The 17524-nt window shown below is 36.2% G+C and overlaps 1 long non-coding RNA gene across 3 annotated transcripts in view; it reads left to right on the top strand.

Moving 5' to 3' along the window:
- The first annotated feature begins 15000 nt into the window (after positions 1–15000).
- LOC124244487 (uncharacterized) overlaps positions 15001–17524 on the top strand; it is a 95183-nt gene continuing 92659 nt past the window's right edge. For all 3 annotated transcript variants that reach the window (XR_006890021.1, XR_006890020.1, XR_006890022.1), the window contains exon 1: positions 15001–15422. This is a non-coding gene — a long non-coding RNA (uncharacterized LOC124244487). The remainder of the gene's footprint in view (positions 15423–17524) is intronic.

Raw genomic sequence — 17524 nt, 5'->3', positions numbered from 1 at the left:
GTCAATCCTTATGTCTTTCCTTAGGAGAGGCAATAGAATAGTGGTTTGAATCCTAGCTTGGCTGCTAGCCAACTAAATCAAGCATTTTAAGCCTCTGTTCCCTTATCTGTGAAAACGAAGATAACGATACCAACACCTTTGACAGAAGGCTATTGAAGGAATTTCAATTAAATGATAATATATGAAAACATCTAGGATAGCTCCGGACATAAGTGAAGCACTGGAGAAACTGTGATTTTCTTGCTTTTTTAAAATTCAAATCTGGTTGAAGTCTCTTCAGTAGGTAAAGTTCATTCTAAGAGCACTCTTGCTGGTTTATATTCACTGAGGTGGAAACTGGACATATCTTGGCATTTATAGTTGTAGGGGACCGCTCAGCGTGTGACATTACTTTCTGTGGAAAGGCTTTTCTGTGTGAAATGTGAGTCTTGATGCTCTCCTCCCTGTCTTTCAAGGAAACAGTTCATAACCCCCTCTGATTTAATGCTTGTAAAACTTAGTTTTATTAAGTATATCAAGCTTCGTGTGACCTTCAACTTCCCAACAAATTAATGTTCACCATTGTGATTAAGGTAGCATTTAAAAACTGGCACAGAATAATCTAGAGGTTATTACACCTGAGAAAAAATATGCCACCATTTCCAAGTTTCTGCCAAGAATCTACATTGCCTCCATCAAAAATTCTTTTAAACCATGTTGGGAAGCTGAGTTTTTAAATCAGAAAAAGCACCAGGTGGCAAATATATGTTTTATATGAAATAGAACTGACCTTTTGCCGTTGCTAAACACGTCAAGAGAAGAATAAAAAGATATGGAGTAGAAGCAAATAGCATTCGCACTGGAAAAGAAAATTCTCTCCTGTGACAATCCAGACATATCCCATCATGGATGCTATAAGAAATTAATGTAATCAAATGGAGATATGGGACAGTTGATCTTATGGGCAAAGCAGCATCGTGTTTTTATGTTAAATATCATAGAAGAGTAGAAAATATAGAACATGCATGTCAGAGAAAAAATATTTATAAAATTCCTCAGGTTATATTTACAAGTACTAGAAATAAAGAAGAAATTGTTCTTTGTTTGGGTTCCAGAAAGACTCAATACTGTAGGTTTGCGTGTGTTGTTTTTGATGTTTATATTACAATTTTAGGTTGTTTTATTGTTGTTGTTGTTTTACTGGAAGCAACTGCAGATAAATAAGGACATTGGGTGGGAACTGGACACTACGGTACACTTGATGTGAAAAGGATGTTGGAAGCAGTAATAGATTAAAAAGCAAACCTGAGCCAAACTGACTGGCATTGATTTCTTGCAATTCCAACAGTGTGCTTGGGGAAGATACTTTCCCTGTTTATCAGTTGCATCTTTAGTAAAATTAGATGAAATTTTATACCTAATAAAGTTACTGAAAAGCTTACATAGATAATGTAAGTAAAGTATTTAAAATAGAGCCTGGTTCTCAGTTAATAAATACTAACTGCTAATTATTGTTATTAGCTATCAAGACTAGATTTTAACTCATTTATCTTCTTTTAACAGTTAATTTTCTTTGAAGAAGGAATTTCTAAAAAATGCACAGCATACAGTCCTTTTCTTTCTTGTTTATTTTCTGACCTCCAGAAAGAATTATCTCCTTCTTAGGTGAAAATGTGGAAACTTCATATTGCAAATGCATAATCTCATAATTGTTTTCTCCTAATGTAATAATCAATGAAGATGAAATTTGAATTTATATTAGGATGCTAATGCCTTAATATTTATGGACTCTCCATGTCAGATAGTCAATAAAAAAGGGAAAAGGATGCTGAGTGATTATCATAGTTAAAAGAATGATATTAAAGATTAAAGGCTCATGAGCATGAGTGGAAAAGAACAGCCAATTAGAGTGGACGTATTATCTCATCATAAAAAAATTACCACCCAAGTTAGCTTAAGTAGTTTTGATTTACAGAAGAAAGAAAGAATTAAAATCATGCCAACACACACAGAAAGGGTGATTTTGAGTATGATCGTTTAAAGAATTTTGCGTTAAAATACAATCATGATCTGATAGAGGCATTGTTATATTTTATTTCTACTCTATAGGGGAAAATTAGACCCAGGGGTCTGAGCGTTCTTCTAACAGAATAGACCATGTAATTTACCTCTTGATATACAACGCTGGTCAGTTCATTTTCAATTTAAATGAAAATATTCCACTTTCTGTAACAAATATATTCTATAGACTAAATTAAAAAAAATACGATGTTTTGTATGCCTCATGAAGGTTGAGTGTTCTGTTCCTGGGAGATGACACAAGAACTATTTAATATCTCAGGAAAAACATCAACCTAACTTGCAATTCCCACTGAATACCTCCTGAAGATTATTGCTCTGTTTTCAGTGCCATAACTAAGAAATAACAAGGGACAGAGCCTTCAAAAATGTAAACAGAACCCTTCTCCCTTCTGACTTGTCTCTTACCATGAACTTGGTTTACTTTGAGTCTATAATCACTAAATATAGATATTCTAACCCTATCATCATAAGACTTTGAAATGTCAACGTATTGACAAGTAACACTCTTTCCTACAAGTTAATAAAGTATTTTTGTGACCTATAGTTTATTTTAATTTTAACAACACTGGGTCCAAAATTTAAGGTTATAATTCCTATCTCCAAAATGTGAATATGAAACCCTTGTAAAATTTTAAACATTATGAATCACTCAAGAGCACAACCAACTATCCAAGGAAATCTCTGTCCTTTTCCTAGACAAAATGAAAGTATGGAATCAATGCCAAGAGCTGACAATTTTGGATCACAAGGGCACAATTAGAAGTTTCCTCTTTAAGATTTATTAATGAGCTACAAGGTAAGTAAAGCTTTCAGATGGCAGGTTCCCTCCTTTGGGAGTCTTTTTGAATGAGGTGTTCATTGGGTGATATTCATGATTATGCCGCATAAATACACATAGAAAAGAAAATCATTAGGCTTTTAATAAGGGCACTATAATATTATTTCAGGAATTTCTTTTCCAAAGAATTCAGGTCCTAGAGTTGCTAAACTATCATTTCATTCACTATTCTGTTTACTGCCCACAGATTGTTGAGTCCTCTCTACCTGACAAGTCTACGGTAATGAATTTTAAAGAGGAGGGACTTCCTCACCTTAATGTCAGTATTCTAGTTTGGAACTTTGAGTTTTTTTGTTTTCTTGCTTAATTTTCTCACTTTCTCCTCTTATACTTCCTCCTTCTTTGCTTCTTCCTGTCACTTATATTATTAACATATGTAGAGTTTAAGCATTTTAGGAGAGAGGAACAATGCCATTTTGCTCTATTACGTAAGGGGTAAATACATTCTTTTTGTAAAAGAATCAAATAATACATAAATAGGCAAAGTCCAACATAAAACTTTTTCTTCATTTCTTCTCCTCCAAACTGAAATTGTCCTTCTCGGATGTAAGCATCACTAAAAGCTTGATATGTAAACTTTCATGTGTATTACACCCACATCTACTCAAATTTGCTCATTGCATTCTTAATGGTTGTATGATGTGGTTTTTTGAAAGGATGTTTTGGGGATCATTCCAAGTCCGTATACATAATTCTACTTCATTCATTTTAATAGCTACATAGTATTACAATGTATGGATGTTTCTTTATTTTGCAATATTTCAAATAAAAGGCATAAAAATTACTGCTTATGAAATCACAGTCCAGTTTAAGAAATTACATATTACTGTTGTTGGTGGAAGGTTTCTGTGTAACCCTCTCTGATCCCATCTCCCTCCCCCTTCTTCCCTCCCCTCCTCTAATAACTCCAAACTTGAATATGGAGTTTACTATTCCTTTGCATTTCTTTCTACTTTATTTCTACTTTTTATTACATAGTCATGTATGCCTAAACACTGGGTAATATTTTTCTGCATGTTTCGAAACTTTATATAAATAGTATCAGAATAAATTTGATGTTTTTCCTCAGCAAAATGCTTATGAGATCAGTATTAAGATAGAAAGTTCTAGTTCATTAATTTTTAATTTTTATTGATGTAAAGTAATTTATTATATCACTGTAACACAATGTATTTATTCACTATCCTGGTAATGGACATTCGTGCATTTTCAATTTTTCATAGCTAAAAATAACATGTTGAGAACTTCTGATTTCTGGTCAAGCATGTGGGGAGCTTGGAGCTCATTCCTCCCATCCCCGCGAAAGCTGAACACATTGAAAATCAATAACTCTTTTTAGATTCATCAGAGAATTGAGGTCATAAGACAAATTGCTGACACCAAAACTGAAGAGACAGACAGGTGGATAGAGATTTATCACAGCTTCCTGGAGCAGAAGGCCAGGAGCGGCGGCATCCTCAGCAACCCTGGCCGGGTAGGGAAAACGAAACTGCAATTGACACATTGCTGGAGGCTGAGGATAGACGTATCTGTGAGTTAAAGACTCCAGGGTACCCAGGCTCAGGGGGGCGCCTATTTTGTAAGTCTTACCTCCAGGAGCTCTACGAGGTTCTCACAGTAAGGATTAGAAAAAATTCCTTTTGCTTATGGCACAGAAAGGGGAAAAGTAGCCATACTGAAAAATGTCCAAAGCATTTTGTTCTTCTTAATAAAACCTACCATCAAGGGAAACTATTTTATCAAAGCCTAACCAACTGGTGTTTTACTAGAGCCTAGCTGACCTGAGGCCTGGAAACATCCAATCCAGCCCCTTCTAGCCTTTCTGTCTCACCTAAGGGGCAAAACAACTGAGAAACACTGGGAAAGGTCACAGACCATGGACAAAGGTTCACTAAAGGACTGAGACCTTATTATAAGACTAGAGAATGCTACCCTCCCCTACGTCTTAACACTGCATCAATAGGACTCCCGTTAATAGCAAGAAAATATAACAGAAAGAGCTGCATGTCTCAGACTTTATTTAAGAAGTCTCTAGGAAAATCCAAAAACAGCAGTGGAGACAAAAACAAGCACACCTGAAAAAATTTTAGCCTCTGACAACCACAGCTACAGCAAACAGGAAACACAGACTAACTCCTAGCCAGATGAACATAAAACCTCACACTAAAAACTATTTAACTCAGATCCTTTTACTAAGTACATCACATCTGGCTTCCAACAAAAAAAAATTGCAAAGCACACTAAAAGGCAGAAAACAGTTTGAAGAGAGCGAGAAGGATTGGAACTAGACTCAGATATGGCAGAGACATTAGAATTATAAGGCATTTAGAACAATTATTAATATGATAAAGGCTTTAATGGAAAAGTGCACAGCATGCAGGAATAGATGGGTAACGTAAGCAGAGAAATGGAAACTCTAAGAATCAAAAGGAAATGCTAGAAAAGAAAATTGCTGCAACAGAAATGAAGAATGCCTTTGACGGGCTCATCAACAGACTTAATATGGCCAAGGAAAAGTTCTCTGAGCTTGCTTGAGTCAATGTCAATGGAAACTTCCAAAACTGAAATGCAGAGAGAAAAAGTAAAATAAAAAGGAGACTAGAATATCCAAGAACTGTGGGACAATTACAAACAGTGTAATACACATAATGGGACTACAGAAGAAGAAAGAGAGAAAGGAAGAGAAGAAATATTTGAAGCAATAATGTCTGAAATTTTTCAAAAATTAATAATAGACACCAAACCACAGATCCAGGAAGCTCAAAGAACAACAAGCAGGATAAATACCAAAAACCTTATACATAGGCATATCATATGCAACCTGTAGAAAATCAATGACAAAGAAAAAAATCTTGACAGAAATTGAGGATGACAGACACCTTACATATAGAGGAGCAGGGATAAGAATTATATCACACTTCTCTTCAGAAACCATGTTAGGAAGAAGAGAGTGGAGTGAAATATTTAGTATTGAAAGAAATAAAACCACCAACCTAGAATTTATCCTTCAAAAGTGAAGGAGAAATAAAGTCTATCTTGGACAAACAAAAATTGAGGGAATTTATTGCCTGTAGACCTGCCTTGCAAGGAAGGTTAAAAGAAATTCTTCAGAAAGAAGGAAAATGACTTAGGTCAGAAATTCAGATCTACATAGAGAAAGGAAGAGAATTAGGTAAGAAATAAATGAAAATATAATCTATTTTTCTTTATCTTAATTGATCTAACAGATAACAGTTTGTTCAAAATAATAACAGCAACAATATATAACTTATGAATGACAGCAGTGTTATAAGGAATGGGAGAGGGGTATTTTGCTGTTATAATGTACCCACACTACCTGGGACATAGTATAGTGTTACTTGAAAGAGGATTTGGAAATGTATCTGCAAACTCAAGGGCAGCCACTAATAAAAGGAAAAAACTAGTGTATTTGACATCATAAGAGAGGAGAAAAAATGGAATTGTATAAAATGATAAGTTTAACACCAGAAAAGGCAGAAAAAGAATGGAAGACAAAAAAGAAAAGAAACAAAGAACAAGGACTGGGCTGGCCCCATGGCCAAAGGGTTAAGATCGTGCACTCTGGTTTGGTGGGCCAGGGTTCACCAGTTCGGATCCCGGGAGCGGACCTAGCACTGCTTATCAGGTCATGCTGAGGCAGCATCCCACAGAGCTCAACCAGAAGGAACTACAACTAGAATATACAACTATGTGCTGGGGGGCTTTGGGGAGAGGAAAACAAAAAGACAAAGACTGGCAAAAGATGTTAGCTCAGGGCCAATCTTTAAAAAAAGAACAAGTGCAACAAACAGAAAACAGTAGCAAATATGACAGATATTAATTCAACTATATCAATAATCACTTTAAATGTCAATCGTCTAAATAAGCCAATTAAAACACAGAGACAGAGTGGATAAATAAACAAGACCTAACTAAATGTTATTTATAAGAAACCCACTTTATAATCTATAAAGCCAGATTGAAAGTAAAGGGGTAGAAAGAGATATACCAGGCTAACACTAATCAAAAGAAATCCGGAGTAAATATATTAATTTCAGGCAAGGCAGATTTCAGAGCAAGTGAAATTATCAAGAATAAAGAAGGACATTACATAATGATAAAGGAGTCAGTTCTCCAAGAAGACATAACAATCCTTAACGTGTACGCTCCAACAGAGCCTCAAAATATGTGGGGCAAAAACTGATGGAAGTGCAAAGAGAAATGAGTGAATCCACTATTATGTTTGGTAACATCGGAAGCCCTCTGTCAGCAATTGACAGATCCAGCAGTCAGAAAATCAGTAAGGACATAGTTTAACTGAATAGCATCAGTTAACTCTATCTAACTGATACCATAAAATATTTCATTCAACAACAGAATACAAGTTCTATTCAAGCTCACACAGAACATTTGCCGAGACAGACCACATCCTGGGCCATAAAACACACCTTAACAAATTTAAAATATATAAATCATTCAAAGTATGCTCTCAAAGCACATTACAATCAAATTAGATATCAATAAAAGAAAGATAGCTGCAAAACCTTCAAATATTTGGAGACTAAACAATATACTTCTAAATAACACATAGGTCAAAGAAAAAGTATCAAGAGAAATTTTTAAATATTTGAACAAAATGAAAATAAAAATTATCAAAATTTTTGGGATGCAGCAAAAGCACAGTCCTTCAAGGGAAATTTATAACTTTAAATACATGTATTAGAAAAGAACAGAGGCTGGTCCCATGGCCGAGTGGTTAAGTTTGTGTGCTCCGCTGTGGCGGCCCAGGGTTTCACTGGTTCGGATCCTGGGTGCGGACATGGCACCGCTCATCAGGCTATGCTGAGGTGGCATCCCACATGCCACAACTAAAAGGACCCACAACTAAAATATACAACTATGTACTGAGGGGATTTGGGGAACAAAAGCAGAAAAAAAAAAAAAGATTGGCAACAGTTGTTAGCTCAGGTGCCAAGAAAAGAACAAAAATCTAAAATCAAATATCTAAGCTTCCACTATAGGAAACTAGAAAAAGAAGACCAAATTAAACTCAAATCAAGCATAAGAAAATAAATAATAAAAATAAAAGCATACATCAATGAAATTTAAAATAGGAAATCTATAGAGAAAAATCAATGAAACCAAGAGCTTGTTCTTTGAAAAGATCAATACAATTGATAAACTTCTATTCAGGTTAACTAAGAAAAAGAAAAGGGAAGGCAAATTCCTAATATCAGAAATGAAAAAGGGACCATCACTACTGATTCTATGAACATTAAAATACTACGAACAACTCTATGCCTACAAATTTGAAACCTAGATGAAAGGAACCAATTCCTTGAAAGACACAATCTCCCAAAACTCACACAAGGAGAAACAGATAGTCTGAATAGGTCTGTACCAATTAAAGAAATTTAATCTGTAATTAATAACCTTCCAAAACAAGAAACACCAGGTCCATATTGTTAACCTGGTGAACCAAACATTTAAGGAAAAAATTATACCAGTTCTCCACAATCTTTTCCAGGAGAGAGAAGCAAAGGGAATATTTCCTGATTCATTCTATGAGGCCAGCATTACCCTAATATCCCAAACAGACAAAGACATTGCAAGAAAGGAAAATCACAGGCCATATCTCTCATGAACATTGATGGAAATTCCTCAGCAAAATATTAGCAAATCAAATCTAACAATGTATAAAAGGGTTTATATACCACTACCATGTGGAATTTAGTCCAGGTACGCATGCTGGTTCAACATTTGAAAATCAACTAATGTAATCCACCACATCAATAGGCTAAAGAAGAAAAATTGTAACAATCATATCAATAGGTGCAGAAAAAAATTTTGACAAAATTCAACATCCATTCATGATGAAAATTCTGAGCAAACTAGGACAAGAAGGGAACTTCCTCAACTTGATAAAGAACATCTCCCCAAAAACCCCAAACACTGACTGCTTCTGTATGATGCTGTCTGTGGTAAGACAAGTGCCATAGTGTGGGATACTATGGCAGTAAATAATGCATTCAGCCATTCCAAGTATGTGGTTTGGCAGTAGCATGTTGGAAAGGGAAGGCAAATCCACAGTTAGAATACATATCTATTCTCATGAGGACTGCAGCCACTGCCAGAAGAGTTGCAAGGCAGGTAGAAAGACAAGTAAAAATACCATGACCTCTCTCTTTCCACTTCCCATTCCCTTCCTCTGCTCCACATTAGCATTAGCCAACCCACACAGAAACCGGAAAGTAGGGACCCCTAATCTGCACAGAGTAAGGCAGAAAAGAGGAAAATGGTTCAGAAAAGGTGGAAAACTGAGAATAACCAAAAACATTCACATTCTTACATTCTTCTACTTGCAACGATAATGTGTGATGCATTCTGCACCTCTAAGACTGTATTAGGACCAGAAGACACATTATTTCAAAAAGAAGGGGTGGAGCTGCCTGGGTATATAAATTGCATGCCAGGTAAACCAAGGAAGAGAAATGCGTCTTGACTGATTGTTCTAGTAAACTGTCAACAAACATGTGGCCAACTTGAGCTGGCAATAATAAACATAAATAGATCCTTCATGTAAAAAAGCAGCTATCATGGACCAAATATGGTCATTGACACTTGTTGCCTCTCTCAGAATGACTGAGTGCTAGAAGGAAGTGATTATTATGAATGGGAATGTATTCTATTCCCAATCAAATGAAATGAGGTGGGCCCAAAGCCAGAGAATATTCTTGATTGGACTCATTTTCTTGCCCTAAATTTAGCTAGCCGAATGTTAAGTATTATCTCATTCAATTTTTGAAACGGAGTCTTCGGCATTTATCATAAAATCTCATTTTCATTGCAGAGACACATAAGGCTCTATAATTACCCACACAGAAAGCAGTCTTTTTTTTTGACACAATATACATAGCATATCGTGAAGTCCAAAATTATATTATTGTTAACGTGTCGCCCTGAAGGAATCCAGATATAAAGATTTGGAAACTCGATGAGAGTTAAGTGGGTAAAAACTGTCATTTACAAGTTGCCAGTGGTTCTTCTCTAGAAATAGAGCCTTCAACTCACATTTGGGGGCAGAACTTTCTTTTGTGTTAAGGAAACCCGGGAACTTAGCCCTCAGTTATACAAATATAAGACATACATCTATATGTAATGAGGCAAAATGTCATTTCCTGCACAGGTTAATACAGTTGTAATATATTTATTTTGGCAATATAGTACTTACATATCTTTGAGCCTGAGCTGGAGGTTGAAATGTTTTTGGAGTTTATTAATAGAGCCCCTATTTTTCCTGAACTCTCACACATTTCTAAAGAGATTTTATTTCTTTTAAAGATTGGCACCTGAACTAACATCTGTTGCCAACCTTTTTTTTTCTTCGTCTTCTTTTTATTCTCCCCGCAGCCCCCAGTACATAGTTGCATATTCTAGTTGTGAGTGCCTCTGGTTGTGTAAAGAGATTTGTTTTTAAAAGCTATATTTTGAAATAATTCTAGACTTAGAAAAGTGTTGCAAAATAGCTGAGTTCCTGTATACACTTCAGCCAGTTTTCCCTAATGTTAAGATCTTACAGAACTATAGCACAATTATCAAAACTAAGAAATGAACATTGGGATTACAGTAAACTAAAGAATCAATTTGGATGGACCAGTTTCTTCACTAACATCCTTTTTCTTGTGCAGTATTCAATCCAGGATCCCACATTGCATTTTGGGAGTTGTCGTGACTAGTTAGCTATCTCTAGTCTGTGACGGTTTTTCAGTCTTTCCTGGATATCTTTGAAGAGTATTGGTCAGTTTTCCTATAGAATGTATCTCAATTTGAGTTTCTCTCATGTTTTCTAATGATTAGGTTGAGGTTATGCAATTTTGGCAAGAATATCACAAAAGTGATGTAAGTCTCTCAGTGCATCGTCACGTCACAGGGCTTTGAGTTTGATGTCCTATCAATGGTGATGTTAACCTTGACCACGGGATCAAGGTTGTGCCGGCTTTCACACTTCCCGGTTTGCCACTATACAAATATCCTTTCTGTTCAAACTTTGGCCCCATTGGTGGGTCTCGCCTGTAATAATTATTACTGTGGCATTCCAATGGTGATTTTCTCTTATTCCTTCAACATTTATTAACTGGAATTCTAAAAGGAAGAATTTTCCTCCATAAATTGATAATTTATTCACTAATTTACATTTGTAAGTATGAACTTATGAGTATTTATTTTATTCTATGTGTTACAATCCAATATCATGGTGATTTATTATTTACTGAAATTACTCCAGCTTTGGCCATTGGGAGCTCTTTCCGGTTGGCCCTGTGCCTGTTCAACATGTCCCCATCTTATCTGAGAAAGGCTTCACTTTCTGACACTACACAGTGCCCCAGGGTCATCTTATTTTCCCTGCCCTAGCCCTGGAATCAACTACTTCTTCAGGGAGCCCTGGTTCCTTTTATTCGAGAACAATATTTACATATCAAGTTCTGGGCTCCTACATGTGCTCGTTGCTACTAGAGTGTCATTACTTCTAGATGTCATCAGACATATGTATATATACTAACCCGTGCACACCGACACATCTATATTTATTTCTGTATCTATCTGTATATATTTTTAAAAAATCACAATGGTACCTTTGATTCTGATCTAACACCACAAAGTTCATTCTAGGGTTTCCCTTTTCCTTACTCGTAACTTCTTTCTATGATGGTGAGAAGCTTGGCTCTCATTATCTACGATATGTTTACTTGTTTGTTCTACTCTAGTATATACATAAAATATCTTCAGAATTTCTAACCCATATAGAGAAAAACATTTGATGACTGAAGTAGAATAGTTCTATACAGATCTTTTTGTCTTTAGACTTTCTGCATCTGGTCAAAATATTGTTTTCCTACGTTAGTAGTTAGTTCTTTTCTTCATCCTCCCCTTAGTACAGTCATGTTATTGTTAATTATTCATTCAATTTATTTAATAGATAAAGACCTATTCAGGTTATCTATTTCTTCTTGTGTAAGTTTTGGCAGCTTGCGTCTTTCAAGGAATTGGTTCATTTCATCTAGGTTATCAAATTTCTGGGCATAGACTTGTTCACAGTATTCCTTCAATATCTTTTTAATTTCCACGGGATCAGTAGTGATATCCCCTCTTGAATTTCTGGTATAGGAATTTGTATCCTCTCTTTTTTTCTTAGTTACCTTTTCTAGAGGCTTATTAATTTTATTGATTTACAAAGAACCAGCTTTTGGCTGTTTTCATTTTCATTGATTTTTGCACTAATTCTTATTATTTCTTTTCTTCTGCTTCATTTGGATTCAGTTAGGCTTTTTTTTTTTCTAGTTGACTAAGGTGGAAACTTAGATTATTGATTTTGGATCTTTCTTCTTTTCTAATATATACATTCAATGCTGTAAATCCCCCTCTAAGCACTGTTTTCTCTGCACCTCACAAATTGTAAGTTTTGTGTTTGCATTTTCAAAATATTTTTTGTATTTTTCATATCTTCTGTGGCTCGTGTTATTTAGAAGTGTGTGTTTAATCTCCACATATTTTGAGATTTTCTAGTTATCTTTCTGTTATTGATTCCTAGTTTAATTCCCTTGTGATCTGAGAGCAGACATTGTATGAGTCCTATCTTTTCAATGTGCTAAGTTGTGTTTTAAGTCCAGAATGCGATCTACATTGGAGAATATTCCATTTGAGCTTGAGAAAAATGTGTATTCGGCTGTTGTTGCATGAGGTAGTCTATAGATGTCAATTATATCCAGTTGATTGATGACGTTGTTGAAATCAACTATGTTCCTACTGATTTTCTGCCTGCTGGATCTGTTTCTGAGAGAGGGGTGTTGAAGTCTCCAACTATGACAGTGAATTCATCTATTTCTCCTTGTAATTCTATCGGTTTTGTCTCATGTAGTTTAATAGTCTGTTGTTAGGTGCATGTACATTAAGAATTGATATGTCTTCTTGGAGAATTGACCCCTTATCATAATGTAATGTTCTTTTTTATCTCTGATCACTTTCCTTACTTTAAAGTCAGCTTTGTCTGAAATTAATATGCTACTCCTGCTTTCTTTCAATTTTTGCTATCATGGTATATTCCCCCTGTTTTGTTTTTTTTTTTGGTGAGGAAGATTGGCCCTGGGCTAACATCTGTTGCTAATGTTCCTCTTTTTGCTTGATGAAGATTGTCACTGAGCTAATATCTGTGCCAATCTTCCTCTATTTTATGTGGGGTGCTGCCACAGCATAGCTTGATGAGTGGTGCTAGGTCTGTGCCTGGGATCCAAACCTGCCAACCCCGGGCCACTGAAGTGGAATGCATGAACTTAACCATTACGCCAAGGGGCCAGCCCCTAATCTCCATATATCTTTACATTTAAAATGGGTTTCTTGTAAACAAGACATAGTTGGGTCACGTTTTTCAATCCACTCTGACAGTCTATCTTTTATTTGGTATATTTAGACCATTGACATTCAACATGATTATTGATATAGTTGAATTAATATCTACCACATTTTTTACTGTATTCTATTTGTTGCTCTCGTTCTTTGTTCATGTTTTTGTCTTCTACTCTTTTTCTGCCTTTTGTGTTTTAATTGAGCATTTTATACGATTCTGTTTTCTCTGCTTTTTTAGCATATCAGTTATACTACTTTATTTTCAACCTTTTTTCAGTGGTTGCCCTAGAGATTGCAATATACATTTACAACCAATCCAAGTCCATTTTCAAATAACACCTTATAATAAAAAAATCCTAATGTCTTCTTCCCAAAATTTGTATGATTGCTGTCATTAATTTAACATATATAATCATACATAAGCATATAGAAATACACATAATATATATAAGTATACATAATTGAATACATCGATGCTATTATTATTTTGAACAAACTGTTATATGTTAGGTCAATTAAGAATAAAAATATAAAAGTTCTTATTTTGCCCTCACTTATTCCTTCCTTGGTGCTCTTCATTTATTATGCAGATTCAAGTTTCTGACCTATATTATTTTCCTTCTCTAAAGAACTCCTTTTAACATTTCTGGCAAAGCAAGTCTACTGGCAACAAAGTCCCTGAATTTTTGTTTGTCTGAGAAAATCTTTATTTCTCCTTAACTTTTGAAGGATAATTTTTCAGGTTACAGAATTTAGGTTGGTGGAGTTTTCTAAAAAATATTTCACTCCATTCTCTTCTTGTTTGCACGGTTTCTGAGAAGTTGGATTTAATTCTTATCTTTGTTCCTCCAGAGGTATGCTGTTCTTTTCTTCTGGCTTCTTTCAGGAGTTTTTCTTAACTTTGATGTTTGGAAATTTGAAAATGATATGCCTGGGTGTAGTTTTGGGGGGACATTTCTCCTGATTGGTGTGCTCTGAGCTTCCTGGATCTGTGGTGGTGTCTGACATTAATTTGGGGGAAACTCTGAGTCATTTTTGCTTCAAATATTTTTTCAGTTTCCTTCTCTCTTTCTTCTTTGTTATTCTTATTATGTGTACTTTACATCTTTTGTAGTTTTCCCCCAGTCCTTGGATATTCTGTTCTTTTTTTTTTTTTTAGTCATTTTTCTCTTGCTTTTCTGTTTTTGAGAATTTTATTGTATATCCTCTAGTTCAGAGGTTCTTTCCTCAACTGTGTTCAATCTATTAATAAGCCTATATAGGCATTCTTTATTTCTATTACAGCTTTTTTATCTCTAGCATTTCTTTTTTATTTTTCCTTAGGATCTCCATCTCTCTGTTTATATTGCCAATCTGTTTTTGTTTTCCATCTCTTTTAACCATTGGAGCCCTTAGCATATTAATCGTGGTTTTTTCAAATTCTCAGTCTGATAATTCCAACACCCCTGCCATGTCTAATTCTGACGCAGCTCTGTCTCTACAAATTGTGTTTTTGACCTTTTGGTATGCCTTGTAATTTTTTCTTGATAGCTGGACATGATGTACCCGGCAAAAGGAACGGCTGTAAACAGGCCTTTAGTAACGTGGTTTGAAGTGTGTGGGAGGGGAGTGTTCTGCAGTTCTGTTATTACGTCTCAGTCTTTTAGTGAGTCTGTTCCTCTGGACTGTGAACTTCACAAGTGTTTCTCAGTTTTTTTCTCCCCACTTAGGTGACACATGGGGACAGGTTGCCTTGAGTGGGCTAGAGTTGAGTACTTCCCTTCCCCAGGTCAGTTAGGGTCTGATAAAACCCCAGCAGCTCAGGCTCTGGTTAATTAGTGTCTCCTGCTGGCTGGCTTATTTAAGAAGAACAGAGTGCTCTGGCATATTTCAGAATGGTTCCTTTTCCCCTTCCTCTGCCAGAAGCAGGAGGAGATTTTTCTGTGGTATTTACTGTGGGAATCTTGTTGAGCTCCTAGAGGCAAATTTCACATATAGGTGGAGGGCTACAATCGGGTCCCCTTGGAGTTTATCACTCTGAGACTTGTCCACACTGAAACCCAGCAATTCATCAGTTACAGTTCAGGTTTTCAACCCTGGCACTTGTTCCCACAGTGGATTCAACTTGTCAGTCTCGGCTCTGGTAAGTTGTTATTCTCTGTCTTCCCGTGTCTGACTCTCCAATCTTGGGGCAGCAGCTTGCCCTGTGTGTTCTCCTCTCTTAGAGATCGAAGAAGAGTTGTTATTTTTCAGTCTGTTCAGCTTTTTAATTGTTGTTATGATGGAGTGGCAACTTCCAAGCTCCTTACATGAGGAACTAGAAACAGAGTCTGATTTCTAGAAAAAAGTTTACTTACAATTAAAGTACTCTTTGTGCAGCACAGTTCTATGGGTTGACAAATATATGATACACAACAGTTCCATCACCACGCAAAAATTCTCTGTGCTGCCCCATTGTAGTCAACACAAACCTCCATTCCTTGCAACTAATGATCTGTTTCTATCCTTAAAGCTCTGCCGTGTCATATAAAGTAAATCATACAATATGTAGCCTTTTGGATATGGCTTCTTTTACTTAGCAAAATGCATTTAGGAGTCATCCATGTTGTCATGTGAACCAATAATTTTCTCCTTTTTGTTGCTGAGTAGTATTCCATTGATATGGTTCACTGTAACTTGTTTTTCCATTCTCAGATTTAAGGGCATCTGAATTATTTCCAGATTTTGGCAATTATGAATAAAGCTGCAGTACACATTCATCTACAGAATTTCTGAGTGAACACAAGTTTTCATTTTCTTCAGTAAAATACCCAGGAGTTGAGGTACTGAGTCATATGGCAAATGTCTGTTTAACTTTATCTGAAACTACCAAACTGCTTCCCAAAGTTGCTGTACCATTCTGCTTTCCCATCAGCAGCGTATGAGAGTTCCAATTGCTTTGCACCCTCACCAGCACTTGGTATTTTTGCTTTTTTCCCCTATAATTTTAGCCATTTTGAAACCACAACTGGCATGTAGTAGTGTCCCATTTGTTTTAATTTGTATTACCCGAATGACTAATAATGTTGAGTTCTTGAGCAAATATTTCTTAAATTACTTTTTGAGCTGGTTGGTAAGTAGAGGTGTTACTGGATCAAACACGGGTCCCTTCTTGGGAGTTAAATCAAACTGCACCAGAATTAGTTGTCCCACAAAGAAGAAATTTTATTTGTAGCATGCAGCAAAGAAAATGGAGACCATAGGGAATATTTTCACAAAGCTATACTCCCCAAGTACAGGGAGGTGGGTATCTTTATTTGGGGTAGGGAATGAATATTCAAAGGGGGAAGTTTCATCATCACGTGTAGAGGTAGGCATAAGCTTGCACATGCATGGTTGAAATCATGCTTTATATACATCGCATGATCTAAAATAGCTTCTCTGCTCCTCCCAGAGGAGAGGAATTTACAAAATTAATGAGGGCAGGTTATTTTAGCACAACTCTCTGCCTATCTGTGTAGGTGTCAGTCTTGTGGTTGTGGCCTGGGCTGGGCTGGTGGATTTCAGAGTGACTGGTTCCAGGGTGGTTGTCACTTAGAACTTCTTCCTGGAACATAGCTGAAAACCACGTAAGGTCAAGGCCCCAAGGTGTTAGATAAAGGAATACCTGCACCTTACAAGAAGACAAGAGAATTGGGTCAAATAAAAAAGTCAGAGTTTAGGCAGGATAAGAGAAGCAGATTGGGGTCCATGTCTGCTGACAGAGGGAGAGTTTGACAGTTCCCTGCAAGAGTTGGGGCATGGAAGGGAGAAACTGAGGGATTTTTTTTTGCTTGTGTGTGTGGGAGCGGTTGAAATACTACATGAAAGTAATGTGGGTTTGCAGCCCAGATAACCAAGTCTCAGTTTTTCTCCTCAGACCCCATACAGAACCTGACACAACTCTGGTGCCATGTAATAGGTAGAAACACTGAAATCATTGGGAAGCTGCACCCTAGACACAGAAAATGACAATCTTTTGAGGGGTCCATTATCAGAGCCTACAGTACAGGTCCTCCATCGGTTGCTGGAACCTGGGAGAGTAACCCAGGGTGACCGTCACTCTGATTTTCTTGATAGAGAAATTGAAAAAGGTGAATTTGTTTTTAACTACTGAGAGAGGCATTACATTTTAAAAATATTCCTCTTCTAAGACCGAGTGCTTCTGGAAATACTGCATTAATTAGCATGCGAAGTGTGATCTTAACTGACCCTACCCTGCCACTC

Source organism: Equus quagga, chromosome 9 (assembly GCF_021613505.1).
Source record: "Equus quagga isolate Etosha38 chromosome 9, UCLA_HA_Equagga_1.0, whole genome shotgun sequence".
Lineage (NCBI taxonomy): Eukaryota > Metazoa > Chordata > Mammalia > Perissodactyla > Equidae > Equus > Equus quagga.
Note: the sequence above shows the minus strand (reverse complement) of the source record. Positions and strands in the feature narration are given on the sequence as shown.